Source organism: Babylonia areolata, chromosome 5 (genome assembly GCF_041734735.1).
Source record: "Babylonia areolata isolate BAREFJ2019XMU chromosome 5, ASM4173473v1, whole genome shotgun sequence".
NCBI lineage: Eukaryota > Metazoa > Mollusca > Gastropoda > Neogastropoda > Buccinidae > Babylonia > Babylonia areolata.
The window spans coordinates 33,304,679-33,322,795 of NC_134880.1; the positions used below are offsets into that span (position 1 = coordinate 33,304,679).

Sequence of the window (18,117 nt, forward strand, 5' to 3'; positions counted from 1 at the left end):
ACACCAAGCTCTGGGGGATGGTAGCCGATCTTCATCGGACGTCCGAGTTTGTGGCATCCCTCGGACTTCGACCCTGACTGCGTAGCTGTCGAACGCGAAAGAAAGAAAATGTCGGTCACAACTTACCGGTGCCTGGCCTGCCGGAACGATGGGCGATCTCGATGTCGTCAGACTTGATTGGCACGCCGACCTGCTTGGTGAAGATTTCCGTGCACTTTTGTACACAGTCTCCACCTTTCCCTGCTGTTCCTCCTTCACACCGTACACCTGGAGGTTCCAGAGTCGTCCATGCTCCTCATGGTCATTCTCCGCAAACTTAAGTGATTTCGTCTCTTTGTGCTGTTGGCCTCGTTGGTTTTTCAGGTCCACATTCTCTTTCTTCAGAGTTTTGATTTCACAGTTCAATTTGTATTTTTCTGTTTGAAGTTCAAACACATCACTCTCTAGTTTACCTATTTTTTCCTTTAAATTTTCGTTCAGTTTGTGCAGTTCAGCTCTGATTTGTTTAACGTCTACCTGAGTAGTCGCTAAAATTTCAGTTTTTTCTTTTGTTTTTGTTTGTTTGTTTGTTTGTTTATCTCCTCCAGTTTCTCTTCAACAGCCATTGCATCAATCAATATGTTTCTGTTTTTTCTTTTCTTGTTTGGGTTTTGAGGTTTCGGGACTGACACAAGTATCACCTGTTGAAGAACTTGGTTGTTTTCTTTTAGCACTTTGTTTCGCAAAATAATTCAAGACTGAGCTAGTTACTCATACTGCACAGTAAAGAAAACTACAAATACTTGCGCCACAACATGTTACATCTATTTAATTTGCGATTCTATTGTCACAGGCACAGTAAACAACAACGTTACCCTTTTGCTCGCCTACCTGCAGGCTTCAGCAGTGAAAATGGTCCATCACTGTAAATCACTGTTAACAGATTATCACTGAAGTTGCACTTCGTTCTTGGTCAGCTTTCCTAAGTGGAAAGTTCTTGATATAAAACGGATCTCACCAAATGAACGCTGATACTTTCAGATAGAATGAACCAGCCGGGGAATAAGATGTCAATGTGTGTGTGTGTGTGTGTGTGTGTGAGAGAGAGAGAGAGAGAGAGAGAGAGAGAGAGAGAGGGGGGGAAGAAAAGACGAAGTGACAACTATCCTGCTAGATTCCCCAGGTGAAAAAAGGGAAGAAGTTCGAACAGAACGTGCTGGTGCGGAGAGCGGCCAAAACACGTCCGTTCGGTCCGGTGAGCGATAGTTTTCTCCTCACTTTTGGCGGCTTTGGGCAGCGGTGGAATGGACATCCTCAAGAAAGCAATGATTTTATTATCCTTGTACAGTAATAGTCAGGTTACTGTAACATTTAGTTGTTAATGGTTGTTTTTGTTGTTTTTTTGTTTGTTTGGGGGTTTTTTTAGTGTAAAATTATTGCTTAAAATTGAGAAGAAAAGCACGAATATCTGCTGAATTATTTATTTCAGTTCTTTTGGACACGTCTGTATTACCTGATACATAGGCGTAAAAGAGGTCTTTGGTATATCTACGAAAGAGAGAGAACGAAAGAAAAAGATGGGAAGGGGTGGGAATCTACGATAGATATAAGAGAGAGAGAAAGAGAGAGAGGGAGGGAGAGACAGAGACAGAGGGAGAATCAAACTCAAAACGCGTTTTACCAAAGGATTAAGATTTTAAGCATGGCCTATTCTTCCAATCTGTCTTTGCTAATGTGTATTCATTACAAATTCATGAAGAAAAGGGGGGGGGGGGGAAGGAAGAACATACATGATGAAACACACACACACACACACACACACAAATCAATAGATGGATCGGAACATAAGAGAGAGAGATAGAGAGAGAGAGAGAGAGAGAGAGAGAGTTCTTCCGATCTGTCCTTGAGAGAGAGAGGGGAAAGAGACGATGAGAGAGAGAATAAATGAATGAATTAATGAATGAATAATTTATTGTGTAAGGTTACAAGCCCATTCACAAAAGAAACAAAGGGGTTAGGGACATTGTTCAAACTATAAAACACAGAAATATATTCTTTACATAGCAGTATAACATTGTGAATGGATTCATATTCGCACTAATTCTAATAGTGGAGAGTTCTTCTCAAAATGAATATTACAAACATTAGAATATATGAACTGCACAAACACTGATACTGAACAACAAACAATTTGCAACTGATGTCGAATAAAGCCTGTGACGTAACGTGGGTTAACGAGAAAAATGTCCATTCAGCCCAGACACAGATCTGAGCAGTTTCAATCTGGCTGCTACATCCTTTTCAAAACGATCAAAGAGTTCGTTTATTTTCTGTGATGATATTTGGAAACACAGTTCTAAACTGTCCATGTATTTTACATCTGAATCATCAAAATGTTGTTGTTGTTGTTTTTTGCAAAGTACGAGTATCGCCGAAGTCAGAGTCAATGCAGAAGTTCCGATTATCTTCAGGATCTATCGTGTTTACTGTTAGTGAACGAGTTTCATTTTTCAGACCGTCAGACACGTTGTCTGCAATATAAACAGAAACAGTTTTCTTCTTTTTCACCATGCTGTACTGGTTTACTACCTGTATCACTGTCATTGACGTCACCTTCGTTGCTCACTGTCAATGAAAAAAGGGCTGCTTCGTTCTCTGTGTCCGGCTGACGACAGTCGTTTTCAGCGGTGGCTGTTTCATGCACAGAGTGTGACGTTCACTGCCTGGAGACGTGGCGCAGACTGGACACGCCCGCGTCATAAGTTAAACTTGGTGAAGTCACACTTTCAATTGCCATTTGTTCGTTTGCTTGTCTGTGCGCCTCCGCTCTTTTTTCCTGTCTCGGTCGATGTGCGAGGGACATTAACTCTCTCCATACGAACGGCGAAAGAGACGACGTTAACAGCGTTTCACCCCAGTTACCATCATCAAAATATTGCAAGCGGAAGGCTCTTATACTGAAGAGGTGAATGTTGACAAATAATACCACAATTCTGACGACGGAAGCTAAAGGTTGGGTCATTCAGACACCCACTGGACATCCGAGGGGTCTGTGTAGAGGAGAAGAGAGGACTGGCCGTACTGAGTGTGTTAACGGCGATACACAGCACAGTAGTTTTCAGTGTCAGTGAAAGCGCAGGCAGGCTTAAACTGAATCAGTAGTCAGTCGAAGAACAACTCCAGTATGTTTGCCCATTCTCTCGATTTTACACGAAGACAAAGAATGTACTTCTAGTAAGTTGTTTTGCACACACTCTGCTGAATGTGGTAGTCATTACACGGGCACTATGACTAAAGGTTGTCTAAAATTTCACTTACTTTAGATCAAAAGGAACTTAGCTTGGTTCATTCTTCTGTGTGCTTGAAAATGCATTCGGTGTATTTCATTTCATAAAAAAAATTATTGCGTGCAGGTTCTATGTGATTATATATATATATATATATATTTTTTTTTTTTTTTTTTTTTCAAAATTTTGTTAGGCAGGAAGGACGCAAAGAAATGAACCGAAAAATTACCCGTCACGTACAAGACGTGTAGTCTCTATCCTAGCCGTCGTGGTGTGCAGCTGGTGAAAGACATAAGCTTTGTATCATTCAATGTTTGTGGGTTGCGAAGTAGGTTAAAACATAGTGAGTTTGTTACACACATTAGTCAGTTTGATGTTATCTTATTCACAGAAACAAAAACAGACAAGCAAGATCACTCATTCCTTGAAAATGTTTTCTATGAACTTGGGTATACAATACATGTTTTCAGTCGAAAATGTTCATCGTACCAACGTTCAGGTGGTGTTGCTTTTGCATACAAAAAGAAATATTGTAATTATATAACCACTCTACCAAACAAAGACAGCAACTCAACATGGTTCATGATAAAATCATCTTTAACGGGATATGATAAAGATGTGTGTGTGTTAGAGTGGTTTACATGCCTCCTGAAGGATCAGTGTATAGTAGTGTTGATATGTTTGATGATGTTGAAAACATGCTCTTTGATATACAAAGTAAATATGATTGTTATATTCTGTTAGCAGGTGACTTTAATGCTTTTACAAAAAAAATTGAAAGATTTTATTGATCAACATCAGAGTGACAGTAAAGGTCCATTCCATGATTTGATCAATGTTTTAGATGAGCAGTTATATCCAGTTAAGTGTAGACATAATCAAGATAATCGTCGACCAAACAACTATGGGAATAGACTGATTGACTTGTGTAAATCGTCTTCATTGTATATTAATGGAAGAGCAGGGTGAGTTGACGGAATCTGAATGTTCACTAGTAATGGCTGTACTGTGGTTGACTACATGATTGGATCCCCCTTTTTGTTCACAAAAATAACAGATTTTACTATTTCCCCTTTTAATGCTTTATTATCTGATGTACACAGCCCGTTGATCTTGTCTCTGGCTACTGAGTGTCACATATTGAACCATAAAAATCATACTGATACGGCTGTCATACCGTGTCATAAAAAATGCGCCACATCAAATTTAACAGGTCAGAATGAAATAATACGAAAATGGGAACACGAAAAGGCTGCTTCTTTTCAAGAAAATTTGTCTAACGCTGAGCTTATACACTTAAATGACGCAATCGATGCTGACGATATTGACCTCATAAATGATAAACTCGCAAACATTCTGATTCAGACGGCAAAAGATACTCTCGGGACATATCAAATTCGTACTTCTAAGACAAAACACAGAGATAGTCGCAGCTGTTTGATTGCACATGCAAACGAAGCCGATCAGAATATTTTAAAGCTAAACACAGATTACTTGTACTGTTCTATATTATAATTATTATTTATTTATTTATGTAAGCTTATCTATTATCTATTCCCCCGTTTTTGTTTTGTTTTTTTGGTTGTTTTTTTTGTTGTTGTTGTTTTTTGTTTGTTTTTTTCTCAAGGCCTGACTGAGCGCGTTGGGTTACGCTGGTGGTCAGGCATCTGCTTGGCAGATGTGGTGTAGCGTATATGGTTTTGTCCGAACGCAGTGACGCCTCCTTGAGCTACTGAAACTGAAACTGAAACTGATCTAGTAAAAATAAAGACATGGTCGAAAGAGTCAGCAAAAGTTACAAGTCCTTTTAAAGAAAGCAGAAAAGACGTGGATTAAAAAAAAAAAGGCACAGAGAACTACGAAGTTTACACAAAAGCAATTCAAGAGAACTATGGAATAGAATTAAAAAGAAAAAGAAAACATCATGTCCCATAAACTTAGAACACATGTTTCATCATTTCAGCAACCTTAACGTTAATGATAATGAACATATTGACAGTACAACGGCAATGCACATTATCAATTTAGAGGATAATGATGATATTTTAAATGCATGTATTACTGAAGATGAAATTACTTCAGCCATCAAAAGACTGAAGAAAGGCAAACGTGCCGGTGAAGACATGATTCGTAATGAATATATCATCAACAGCGTTCCTTTGCTGACAGAAACATACTGTAAATTATTTAACAAGATACTGGACGAAGGTGTTGTACCAGAAAAATGGGTATCCGGCTTGATATCGCCATTGTATAAAGGCAAAGGTGATACACTTGACTGTGATAATTATAGGGGAATAACTTTGCTCAGCTGTGTTGGAAAACTATTCACTACAGTGTTAAATGCTAGACTGACTGATTATATCAATATAAACAATATACTTTCAGGAGCCCAAGCAGGATTTAGACAGTCCCATTCTACATTAGATCAAAAAATTAATGTTTGTTTTGAAATCACTTATTGATATTTTCTCCATGAAAAAGAAGAAACTTTACTGTGCTTTTGTTGATTTTAAAAGAGCCTTTGATTCAGTTTGGAGAAGTGGGTTATGGCAAAAACTTGTTCATGAAGGCGTGAATGGTAAAATTTTGCGTGTCATAATGAAAATGTATGATAGAATTAAGTCATGTGTGTTTTTAAATGGTGAAAAATTTGATTTCTTTAGCATTTGTAAGGGTGTACGACAAGGAGAAAATCTCTCGCCTTTGCTTTTTTCTCTGTATCTCAATGATTTAGAGTTGCATTTGACTGAGCATAAGAGTCCATCTGTTGATCTTTTATTGAATGTTAACATTTCAGAGTTAGATATATGCGATTATTTGTACTGTTGTATGCAGATGACACAATTTTACTTTCAGAGACGAAAGAAGGATTACAGCAGTCCCTCAATGTTTTTCACAAATATTGTTTAGAATGGAAACTAGTGGTCAATGTAAAGAAAACTAAAGTGATGATATTTAATTCTACAAACAAGCTAAAGCCTGTTTTTAAGTTTGGTGATGCATGTTTGGATGTTGTCGATTCTTTTAAATATCTTGTCAGCGAATTTGGTAGAAACGGAACTTTTTATAAAGCTAAAAAAATGATTTATGAACAGGGCCAAAAAGCTGTTTTCGTTACTTCAGTCGGCCAGAAATCAAGATTTACCTTTACATATCATTCTGGACATGTAGCAGTCTATGATTGTTCCTATTTTGTTGTATGGTGCAGAAATATGGGGTTATGAAAATGTAGACATACTTGAAAAATTAGAATTGAAATTTTTGAAACGCTTGTTCAAACTGAACAGAAATACTATGACCCAAGTTGTTTATGGAGAAACTGGTATTTATCCAATTAGTGTGTTAGTGAAAATGAGGTTAGTTCGATTTTGGACTAGCTTAGTGATATCAAACACAGAAAAATATTCTGGGAAAATATATTTGATATTACTTGACTTATATCGAAATGGTATTTATTCTTCAAAATGGATGAGTTGTATCAGACAAATTTTAATAGAAGCAGGGTATGACTGTGTTTGGGATGGACAATTCTTCTTGGAGAGGAAATCTTTCTGCAAGAATATCAACATTGCTTTGAGAGATAGTTTTCAAAATCTATGGAGACATGCTCCAGAGGCGAGTAGTAATTTTTTTTTTTTTTTTTAAATCGAAATTTTAAAAGTTGATTTGGTAGAGAAAAATATATAAGTCAAATGCCTGATAATTATGTTATCAGCTTCTTCAGATTTCGAAGTAGTAATCATAAGCTGGAAATAGAAACAGGGAGACACAAAGGTACACCACGAGAGTTACGGCTTTGTAAGGTTTGTAACATGTCTGTGATTGGTGATGAGTTTCATTTTATAATGGAATGTCCCAATTATGATCAGCTACGAAATAATTATGTTCCTAAAAAAAATATTTGTCTCCAAAATCGGTTTTTAATGTTTGTAATATGCTCAAAGGAGGCAAAAAAGTCATTTTAGCTGTAAGTAAGATGATTAGATTTGCAAATGTTGCCTAGTTATACTTTTGGAGTTAAAAGACATTTGTGTTTTCTCAACTGTTATGTGACATTGTTCTGTATTTGGAAATGTTTGTTCTGGGCACGAAAAGATTATTTTGCAGTAATCCTCCATACTCCAATAGGAGTGAAAGGATAATTAAAACTCTAAACTTGAAACTTGGAAGACGTGCAACGTGTGACGTAGTGCGCATATTATATGACGCTACCCATTGCCTGTCCTGTATGCGCCGTGAAAAAAGACGATCTATCTGGAGCTCAGTAATATTTCTAAGTGTGACGATCTTACATAATGTGATAGGCCTCAGATTTTCATTGTAGAATGGAATGCGTGAACAACAAAAAGGTGTATCCCCCCCCCCCCATCCCCTCCAAAAGCTTTAAAACAACCCAGCCCTCTTTCCCATCAAACGTTTGATAACGGGGGAAATATCTATGTAATTTAGCAACATATTCAAATGTATACTGCAAATCACTGCAACACCGATCGTTATTCTATATAGGTATTCACATATTCATAGATCATTCTGTCCTGATTGCGCTGAAAAGGAAATTCACATATTCATAGATCATTCTGTCCTGATTGCGCTGAAAAGGAACACCACTTTTCACAGACATCCCCAACACATGAAAAGGAAGTTCAATTCTCAAGTCGAAAATGCAGTCAATCTGAGTAGAGATGGATAGATTTTTAACATCTTCAAGCATCTTATATCAACACCCACAGAGAGAAACGAGAGAGAGAGAGAAAGAGAGATGCACCGAAGAGTCAAAACCTATTTCTAATGAAGTGTATACAACAACTACCACTACTACTACTTCTGATGTCATTACTATCACTACTACTACTACTACTACCACTACTACTACCACTACTGAAGACGATGAAAGGAACACACACACACACACACACACACACACACGCGCGCGCGCGCGCGCGCGCTCGCACTCAAAGAAAGAGGCGGTGAGAGAAAAGGGGCTTCAAGGTATCAGAAGGATTTATTCTCTCACCATGGCTAATCACTGTAGCCGACTAAGGTTTAGGTAGAAAGCAAAAGGTGAGTACACTCTATCGTGCCGGCACATCCTTGTTTCTACATCTTCACCCTTGATCTCTGATTTTGAATTGCAAATCTTCATGCTTTACATTCTCACAGTGTGTGTTCTTATTTTCTCAACTACATATTGAGCCGGCCATTTTCGGATGAAGATCGTGGGACTTTGGATCACCTCACCGGCAGTTTCCAATCTATTTCCAACAGACATGGGTTCTTGTACATTATTTCTCCAAGCCAATTTCCCACGGGTTTATTTTCACTCAACAGCAATTTTTCCACGGCTCAACAATACACAAATCTGTTTCCACAACCCAGCACATACAATATTGCCATGACTGAATGTGCTGTATAAAATGACGTCGGTATCATAATGTGTGCGTGTGTATGCGCGCGCGCGCATGTGTGTGTGTGTGTGTGTGTGTGTGCGTGCGCGCGCGCGCGCGCACGTGTGTGTGTGTTTGTTTGTATGCGCGTCCATGTGTGCGTGTGTTCCCACGGTTCTACATTCTCACAGACCATGTTCTCTCTCTCTCTCTCTCTCTCTCTCTCTGTTGGGGGGTTGGTGAGAAAGCGCGAGAGCGTGTGAGCAAGAGGGCATGCATTTTCATCTGTGTATCTGTGCCTTTGTTCGTTCTCTAGTTTAACGTCTTTCCACTGTAAGTGTTTCTGTGTGCTTGTGTGTGTGTTTGTGTGAGTGTGTAGGTTGGAGAGATTGTTGACGGAGGTTGGCGATAAGCTTGAAACGTCAACCGCATGTAGTTCAGTTCTTGCCAGCTTTAAATCACGTGAATATCTGATTCCACCTACAAAGTGTGTGTGTGTGTGTGTGTGTGTGTGTGTAACCATAACCTACAGTAAACGACTAGACAGCAGAAAAGCCATGTTGTCGGTCACAATGTCTGTTTTTAATAAACAACTAAACAAGCTTTCACGGCTACTCATTGGGGCATTTCAATGAATAAGTAAGTAAATGAATTGGGGGAGCGAGCAGACACCATTCCTTGAACTGTTGGAAAGTATATATATATATATATATATATATATATATATATATATATATATATATATATATATATATATATATATATGTAAAAGTGAGTTGGATGTTTGTCACTGCGGTAATCCTCGCCTGGATGTTTGGCCTATAATAATACACAGAATAACTTGTTCAAGTTGACAGTCATACTTTTATGTTATTGGTTTGGCAATACACTTAATCAATGTAATGTATTATTGTTACCACCACCCTCATACCCCATTCTGCCTCTCTCTCTCCTCCAACCCCGATCTCTCTCCCTCCCTCTTCCTCTTTCATTCAGTGGTATTCCTGTTCTGGTATAATCACTATTTGAAGAAATATCATTCACCCTTTCGCTTTTAAACTTTTATTTGTTTATTTATTTAAAAAAAAAAAAAATTACTGTTTCTGTTATCAGTATTATTGTTGTATTTGCTGGCTGTGTCGTGATGTTGCATAGTTGTTTGTGCAATTCTATTAGCTAATGAATTTTTCCTTAGGTTAGTATTACAGTGCTCTTTACAAATTTCCATCATTGAATTTCTTGTACTATCATAATCTGACATTCTAAAAATATTATTCACATTGACTTCATTATAGCAATTTAACATGTTGTACGTTTCTATTAAATCTTAGTTCACGGTAGTGTGGAACTCGTGTTGTGTGCGGATCACGTAGTTCACTGTGCTGTGGAACCAGTCCTGTGTGTTGGGATATTTATTGTTTTTATAATTGTTGCTGAACGCGCCGGCGACTTTCTTACGACCATGTTTGCGGATCGCATAGTTCACTGTAGTGTGGGACTAGTGTTGTGTGCTGATCACGCACTCACTCGAATCACTGTGAACTGAACCGGTGTTGTGTGCGGATCACATAGATTATTATACTGTGGAACCGGTGTTGTGTGTGGATGACGTCGTTCACTGAAATGTGGAACCAGTGTTGTGTGGATCACGTGGTTCACTGAACTGCGGAATAATGTTGTGTGTGGATCACGTGGTTCACTGAACTGCGGAATAATGTTGTGTGTAGATCACGTGGTTCACTGAACTGCGGAAACAGTGTTGTGTGTGGATCACGTGGTTCACTGTACTGCGGAATCAGTGTTGCGTTTGGATTTTATTAATTCACTTATTTTGTTATACTGCATTTGGATATATGTTTCTTTTGAATGTTTAATTGATCTAAAAGTGAAATTTTATAACTTGCACGGTTGTCAAGACTGATTTGTGCGGAAGAGGAGTGAAAGATCGACTTCATTCTTAAAACTCCCTAAATGCAGACATTAGCATAAACGGGTCTGTGTTATCTGGCGAGCCTGCGTGAAAACAGAAGAATAAAAAAAGCACAGGTTTATGCTTTGCCTTGTTTATTAATCCATTTTGTATGTGAATCTTAATTTGATGTTTCATTTTGTCATATTTGATTGTTTACCTTGAACTTTGTTTTTGAGCTGGTTCAATCAAATTAATTTTGTCTGTCAAAAATGAATCCTTTTCCAGAGTATAAAGAAGAAGCTTCTAGTCTCAGAATAAAGGCTGAAGAGGTAGCGAAATACTGTCAAGAGAGAGCTAGGGAAGACAGACAGGCTAAACGTGAAATGGAGAAAGATATTGAAGCTGCAAAGCATGCATGAAATTGAAATTTGCCCAAGAAGACACAGGAAACAACACCGCAATTGATTGTGCCAAAAGAACTTAGATCTGCTGTTTTGGTTGCTGCCAATGATAATAATTTTTCAGGACACATGGCTGCTGGTAGTACACTCGAGAGAATCTTCCCATTTTTCTATCGGCCAGGAATGAGAAGGCATGTGACTGCCTATTGTAGACCATGCGATACAAGTGAGCACTGTGTTCCAAAAGGACGTCTCTCTGGTTGGTCTGGTGAGTTACTACAGACGATATGTGCAACATTTTTCACAACTGACTCACCTTTGGCTTAATTCACGACGACAAAAAACAACAACAACAACAACAACAACAAAAAAAAACAACAACCCAAAAAACAAACAAAACAAACAAACAAACAAACAAAAAACAACAACAACAAAAACAGTTGCATCGTGAGATGGTCGTTTGCTCTCCAGGAATTTCAGTTCCACATTGTCCCCATCCCTGGTCCATAAAATCTCGAGGCCGTTTTCTAAATATACTGTTTTGAAAAAAAAGTGCTTACATTAAAACAGATTCATTTCTCTTGTTGGAAAAAGCCCATTTTCTTTTTTTTTTTCTTGAGGAGGAGGTAGATGTCACAAACGTGTGTGACGAATGATTCATTAGTCTTGTTTTTGTACCGATATTGAAGGGTATTTGTATTTCGAGCGTGTGAAAAGATATGTGTGAAATGGTTGTTGTTGTTGTTTGTATACTTTTGTTTTCTTTCACTGTCTATGGCGTAGATATAATTATGACGCAATGCCTTAACGTCATCTTAAAGATAATATTTTGTGATACTGGTTGTGATTGTTGCTGAACGGCCGGCGACTTTTTTTACGATCCTATGTGCGGATCGAATACTTCACGGAACTCGTGTTGTGTGCGAATGAAGTAGTTCATTGTGCTGTGGAACCAGTGTTGTGTCCTGGGATATTTATTGTTTTTATAATTGTTGCTGAACAACACCAACCTTAGAAAAAATTCATTGGCTAACCGAATTGCACAAATATGGAATGCACTACCGAATTTAAACTTGCACTAACACGTTCAAAAATCTCCTTGACACCAGCACCATCTTAAAAGAAAAAAAAAAAGATTATGAAGAATGAAAACGATGTTTCTTGCAGAAGTGTATATGCGTGCCACGCCCAACTTCAACGAACAAAAGAAGAAAATAAATAAACATAATAAAATGACAGAAGTGAAGATGAAGATTCGATGGAGACATAAACATGGCCGAGAGGTCTAGGCAGATGACTTGCCAGTCCCTATGCTAGTACTAAACCTGAACGGCCGAAGACTTTCTTAGACCGTGTGTGCAGATCGCATAGTTCACTGTACTGTGGAACTATTGGTGTGCGCGGATCACGAACTTAACTGTGCTGTGGAACCAGTGTAGTGTGCGAATCACATAGTTCATTATACCGTGGAAGCAGTGATGATAGTGATTTTTTTTTTTTAACTTGGACAGTTGTCAAGACTGATTTGTGCTGAAGAGGAGTGAAAGATTGGCTTCATAACCATCATCATCATTATTAACATTATCAGCATCATCATTATTATTAGTGTTGTTGCAAGTGTTGTTATTGTTGCCTTTACCAAGTTTATGATTTTTTTGTGAGGAATATGTGGGTGTGTGTCTGTGTCTTTGTGAAGGAGGATTCATGTCAAGTATAACACATGTTTTAATTATTATATTTAACACCTGAAAAGAATCATGTTTTTTGGATAATGAGCTGCAACAAGTTTTTATATGAAATCAATTAAGAGAGCTTGGTATTTATTTCATTGTATTCATCTATTCTTTTACTATAAAATGTTGGTTGCTGTGATTTGTGTTGTGATGGTGTACAGTTTTCATTACTGTATTCTTATCATTGATATTTTGTTATTGTCTTTCTCTCTGCGAGTATTAGACGATAGAGATAAATGCACTAGCTTTGTGGTGATCTTCCTGTTTTGCTTTATAGCAATTTTATGTCGCGCGTGTGTGTCAAGTCAAGTCAAGTCAAGATTTTATTTCATGATGGAAAATTGAATAAGCAACAATTGCTTTTTTACATCAAGCCATCAATGAAAATAATAATAATTAAAGAGAAGGGGAAAAAATGAAAAAAATGAGAAAAAAAAAAGAAGAAAAAATTTAGGGGAGAGAGAGAGAGAGAGAGAGAGAGAGAGAGAGAGAGAGAGAGAGAAACAAGCAGAAGAAGAGCAACAACAACAACAAAATGCATATATATATATATATATATATATATATATATATATATATATATATATACAAGAATACTGTGATAAAGAAATACAAAATTGAATTTCCATTTCACACACACGCACGCACACACACACACACACACACACACACACACACACACACGCACGCACACGGACACACACACACACACCACTGAATACAAATTCTCGGACACAATTACACCATGCCCATCCCACCCACATGCACATGTTCCCCCAATTAGTGCAAAATCCTTGCCAACACAAGCATATACAAAACATTTCACAATTAATAGGAATATTAGACTAACAGGTCAAAATTTGTATTATTGTTAATTATTTTCAATGAGGTGATTCTTCAGATTTTTCTTAAACACGTTTTTATTTACGATACTTTTCAGAGTGAGTGGGAGATTATTCCATAATTTTCCACCAGAATACAGAAAGCTGGATTTGTAAAGGTTGTTTCTTGGTCTGGGTATGCAGAGCATGTGGTTGTGTCTGTGTTCATTAGTTTTAAATGTGTCTGCAATCTTTTTTGGAGCATTTCCATACATAACATTATGCATGCAAACAGCTTTGTTGAAGTACAGCCTGTTGTGAAAGGATAATATATTAAGTTGTTTATAGTCCATTGGGGTCAGAGAGTTCGGTTTCAACAATACTATTTTCAGTGCTCTTTTATACATACGGTGAATAAACTTCAAGTTTGTGAGGCTATAGCTGTCCCATAAAGCTGATGCATAATCGATTACTGGCAGAATATGTGCACAGAAAAAGAGCTTTCGTGAATGAACATTAAGGATCTTTTTTATTTTTGTTAGTTGAAGTATTCTATTTGAGAGACGTTTACTTAAGCACTTCGTATGATCAGTCCAAGATAGATCTTTATCAATAATGACACCCAGAATTTTATGTGAATCTACCTCTTCAATTTTATTGACGCCTAGGAATAGTGGTTTGAAGTTATGTTTCATTTTTTGTCTTTTTTGTCGTGCACATACATACATGCACTTCGTTTTCTGAGCATTCAAGGACATGTGATTCAAGTGTGTCCAGTCATTAAGTTTCTGAATATCATCTTGGAGTTCATTAGTTAGTTTACTGGCGTCTGAATTGCTTGAATGTAAGGATGTGTCATCTGCAAACATTTCACATTTAGATTTCATATAACAAGGCAAGTCATTAACATAAGTGGAGAATAAAATTGGTCCTAAGATGGATCCCTGTGGTACTCCATGATTAATAGATGTAAAATTTGAGGTTTGATTATTTATTGCTATTAACTGCTTCCTATCAGAAAGAAAAGATTGTATAAGGTGAATATAGTCTGGTGGTAATTTATAAGCTTCTAATTTACGTAGTAACAAGGAGTGATTGATTACATCAAAAGCTTTTTCAAAATCTATGAAAAGGAGACCTGTGAATTTATTTTCATTTATGTTATGTAGAAGACTGTCAGTGAGTTGTATGAGGGCTGTATGACAAGAATGATTTTTACGGAAACCAGACTGGTCTTCATGGATTAAGTCGTTGTCAAAGAGATAAGAATATAAACATTTTTGCAAATGTTTTTCAATGGGTTTAGACAGAGCAGACAAGACAGAAATTGGCCTATAGTTAGATGGATCAGAAGAATCACCTGATTTGTACAGTGGAATGACTCTAGCCTGCTTGAATTTAGAAGGAAAACATTTCTTATCTATACACAAATCATAAAGATATGTCAGAGTATCTACAATAACAGGGGAAGAAAGCTTTAATATCTGTCCATCTAACCCGTCCAAATCTCGTGTGCCAGATTGTTTTAGTTGTGATAGGCTTTGACATACATCAAAAACAGTCATTGGTTGAAGACTAAATGGAACATGAATTTTCTTTGAGTCAATATACTGTTTTAGAATACAGAGGTCATTTTCGCTGGTCCTGTCGCTTGGTATAATTTTTTCAGCAATGGTTGCAAAATGATTATTTAACTGACCTGCTGTTACATCAGTGATGTTTTGTTGTCTTTTCCCCACATGTTTATTATTCAACTTGTTGATGGCTTTCCAAATTAGACGAGAATCTTTTGTATTTACTAACGTGTACGTGTACACGTGTACGTGCTTGTGTGTGTGTGTGTGTGTGTGTGTGTGTGTGTGTGTGTGTGTGTGTGTGTGTGAGGTTTGGGGAGAAGGGGATGGGGGTGGGGGGCATGCCAGAGCCGCTACTGTTTTTTGCGATTTTTGGATGTGGTGTGGCTGATGATTGAATGTTATTTTAATACTTCTTGCGCACATTTGAAGCCAGTGAAGTCTTAAGTTTTGAAATGTGATTCTACGTCTTGTCAAACCCTTGGGAAAAAAATGGCTATGGGCTGGATTGTGTAAACTGAACGAGAAGGTGAAAAACATCCCAGTTATTCGGTCACATATACACCTTTTTTTCTATTCTCATATCTTTCTTTTTCGCAGTTGAGTCACTGCGACCAGTGGTTTCATCGCGTTCCATTGTTGCTTGACGCAACTTCTGTTTTTAGCTTGGCATGGCATCAGAACATCCTGTCATTAAGTTGCCCGTTCTCCCCCCTCCCCTCCACCCGGTCACTGCTTCTCCCAGAAACTTAAAGACAGTGACGTGAGTAGCGTGCTCTGTGTGTGTGTGTGTCTCTCTCTTCTCCATCCTTGAATAAAAACGTTTTGAAATCAGAGTACCGACTCATCTCTCTCTCTCTTGAATAACACCAAATTCCTGCACATTCATTAAAACTACATCCTCTCCTGGATTTTTCTGTCCATTCCTTTGTGTGAGCATGTAATAAAGTGAAACAGTTCATAAACGTACAAAGCTACAAAGCTGTTTTGAAATGGTGTTAGTTGTTCTGCGCAATGATGGGCAGCATTCAGCATTTGCTTTATCTCTGCCTGTGTCTCCGTTCGTGCGTTTGTATGTCCGTTGTTTCCGGTGCCTTAACGGCAGATGTAGAGGGGATGTGTCGCTGACTAAGGCATCACAGCTAATGACTGAAGCATCACAGTGATTGCCTGAGGCATCACAGCTAGTGACTGAGGCATCACAGAGATTGACTGACGCATCATATGATAATGAAGTTACATAGCAATACATGGTTTTGTTTCCTGAGTTGCATGTGATGCATGGAGCACATGTTTTGTTATCATACCTTTTTAAGGGCTTCACAAGAGACTTCTTCACCGGCGAAACAACAACAAATAACAAAAACATATATTTGCAGTACATGTTTTTTATGATTCTGTGTTACAACCTGCTATTCTTTATTATAACACACTTTCTGAATAAAAACATGTTAAAAAGATTGAGTATCCGATTGAAACAGATAAAAACATGAATAAATAGATAAATGAATAAACAGATTTTAAAACAACAGAAGTACAAAAACAAAACAAAAAACCCACTTATTCTTGGACGACAGGTGTTGAGAAGGTGAACACTTGTCACAAAATGAACCAGTCGTATTATACCAGTACGTACAATAACAGCAAGCTAGCTGTATACATCCAAGTACTGAAGTGAAGCAGACTGTTGAGCGAGGAGGAAAACTGTCAGCCAACGGTGCGAGTTTCGGGTCACAAGACGGGACAAACACACACACTCACTGGTATGACATTACACATAGCATTCCACAGCGGTAATTGTAACCGTTGACACACATTTTTGTTTCCTTCTCTGAGATATTTTACGACCCCTGCCCCCAACCCCCACCCCCACACTCCCTCCCGTCTCTCTCTCCCTCTTAGTGTTCTCCTAACAGGGCAAGGAAGACAGGTTTCTCCTTACATAACAAGGCAAACAGTTTTCTCCTGAAAAGGTAATGTAGTTTTATCCTAACATGACATGGCAGACTGTTTACTTAACAAGGCATGACAGTTTTTTTCGTATTTTTCGGGGCAATTATTTTTTGTCGTGACAAATGGAAGCAAATTTCTATCAAAGCAGCACAGATGTTTTTCCCGTCCCAACTCGTACTCTTCCCCGCCGTAACTCTCATCTTCACTGCACCCTCCACCACGGACACAGTTTTGGAGAGAAAATGCCTTTGCCCGTTGACGTCAGCTTCTGAGGACAGTCACCATCTTAAGAAAATAGCTTTGATCAGCTTGGTAGAGCTGATGGCTACTTGATTCCGCCTATCTCTCCTTGATTAGTCTCCTTTCCTTCACTCCCTCTCTTACTTTCCTTCAGGATTTCAGTGGATTGAAGTACCCTGTCAACCCCAATCTCTCGCTTTCAAACCAGTAAACATAGTCTTTGAACAGTGTGTGTTACACGAATCCAGCTTAATGCCCCTGCTCTAAACCTGGGGTCTGAGAAGCCATTCTGTTCAATTCACGACAAAATGAGAAAAGGACCATCTTCCTTTAGACTGGTTTTTTACTACCATTCCCTTGTTCATCCCCTTCCCAACATCCCTCCTCTCTGCCAAAAGAAAAGAAGAAAAACAAACAAACAAAAAAACCGAAGAATGAAACAAACAAAAAACCCAGTCCAAAAAGAAACACACACACACACACACACACACACACACACACACACACACACACACACACACACAAGCACACACACACACACACACACACACAGACTGACACTGACACTGATTTTATTGCCATTGGCAAAGATACCCTTTTGCCAGGAGGGTTACAAAACATAGTGCCTATAAGCATTGACCAAAATTGTTTGGCTGAAATAGAAGCACGTGTCCAAAAGCAAACAATCAATAATGAACCAAAATATGCTCATCCACACTCGCACACGCTGACGCACAACCACTCATACATTCACACACATCCACACCAACATACATTTATCATCACGAATTCCCCCACACACACGCGTTCCCTCCCCCCCCCCCCCCCCC

At 38.2% G+C, this 18,117-nt stretch overlaps 1 protein-coding gene across 1 annotated transcript in view; it reads right to left on the bottom strand.

Moving 5' to 3' along the window:
• The window catches only part of LOC143282450 (uncharacterized), a 32,743-nt gene extending 15,959 nt beyond the window's left edge, over positions 1-16,784 (bottom strand). The window contains exon 1 of the mRNA XM_076588092.1: positions 16,655-16,784. The gene's annotated coding sequence lies outside the window, so the exon portion shown is untranslated. The remainder of the gene's footprint in view (positions 1-16,654) is intronic.
• Positions 16,785-18,117: the final 1,333 nt, after the last annotated feature.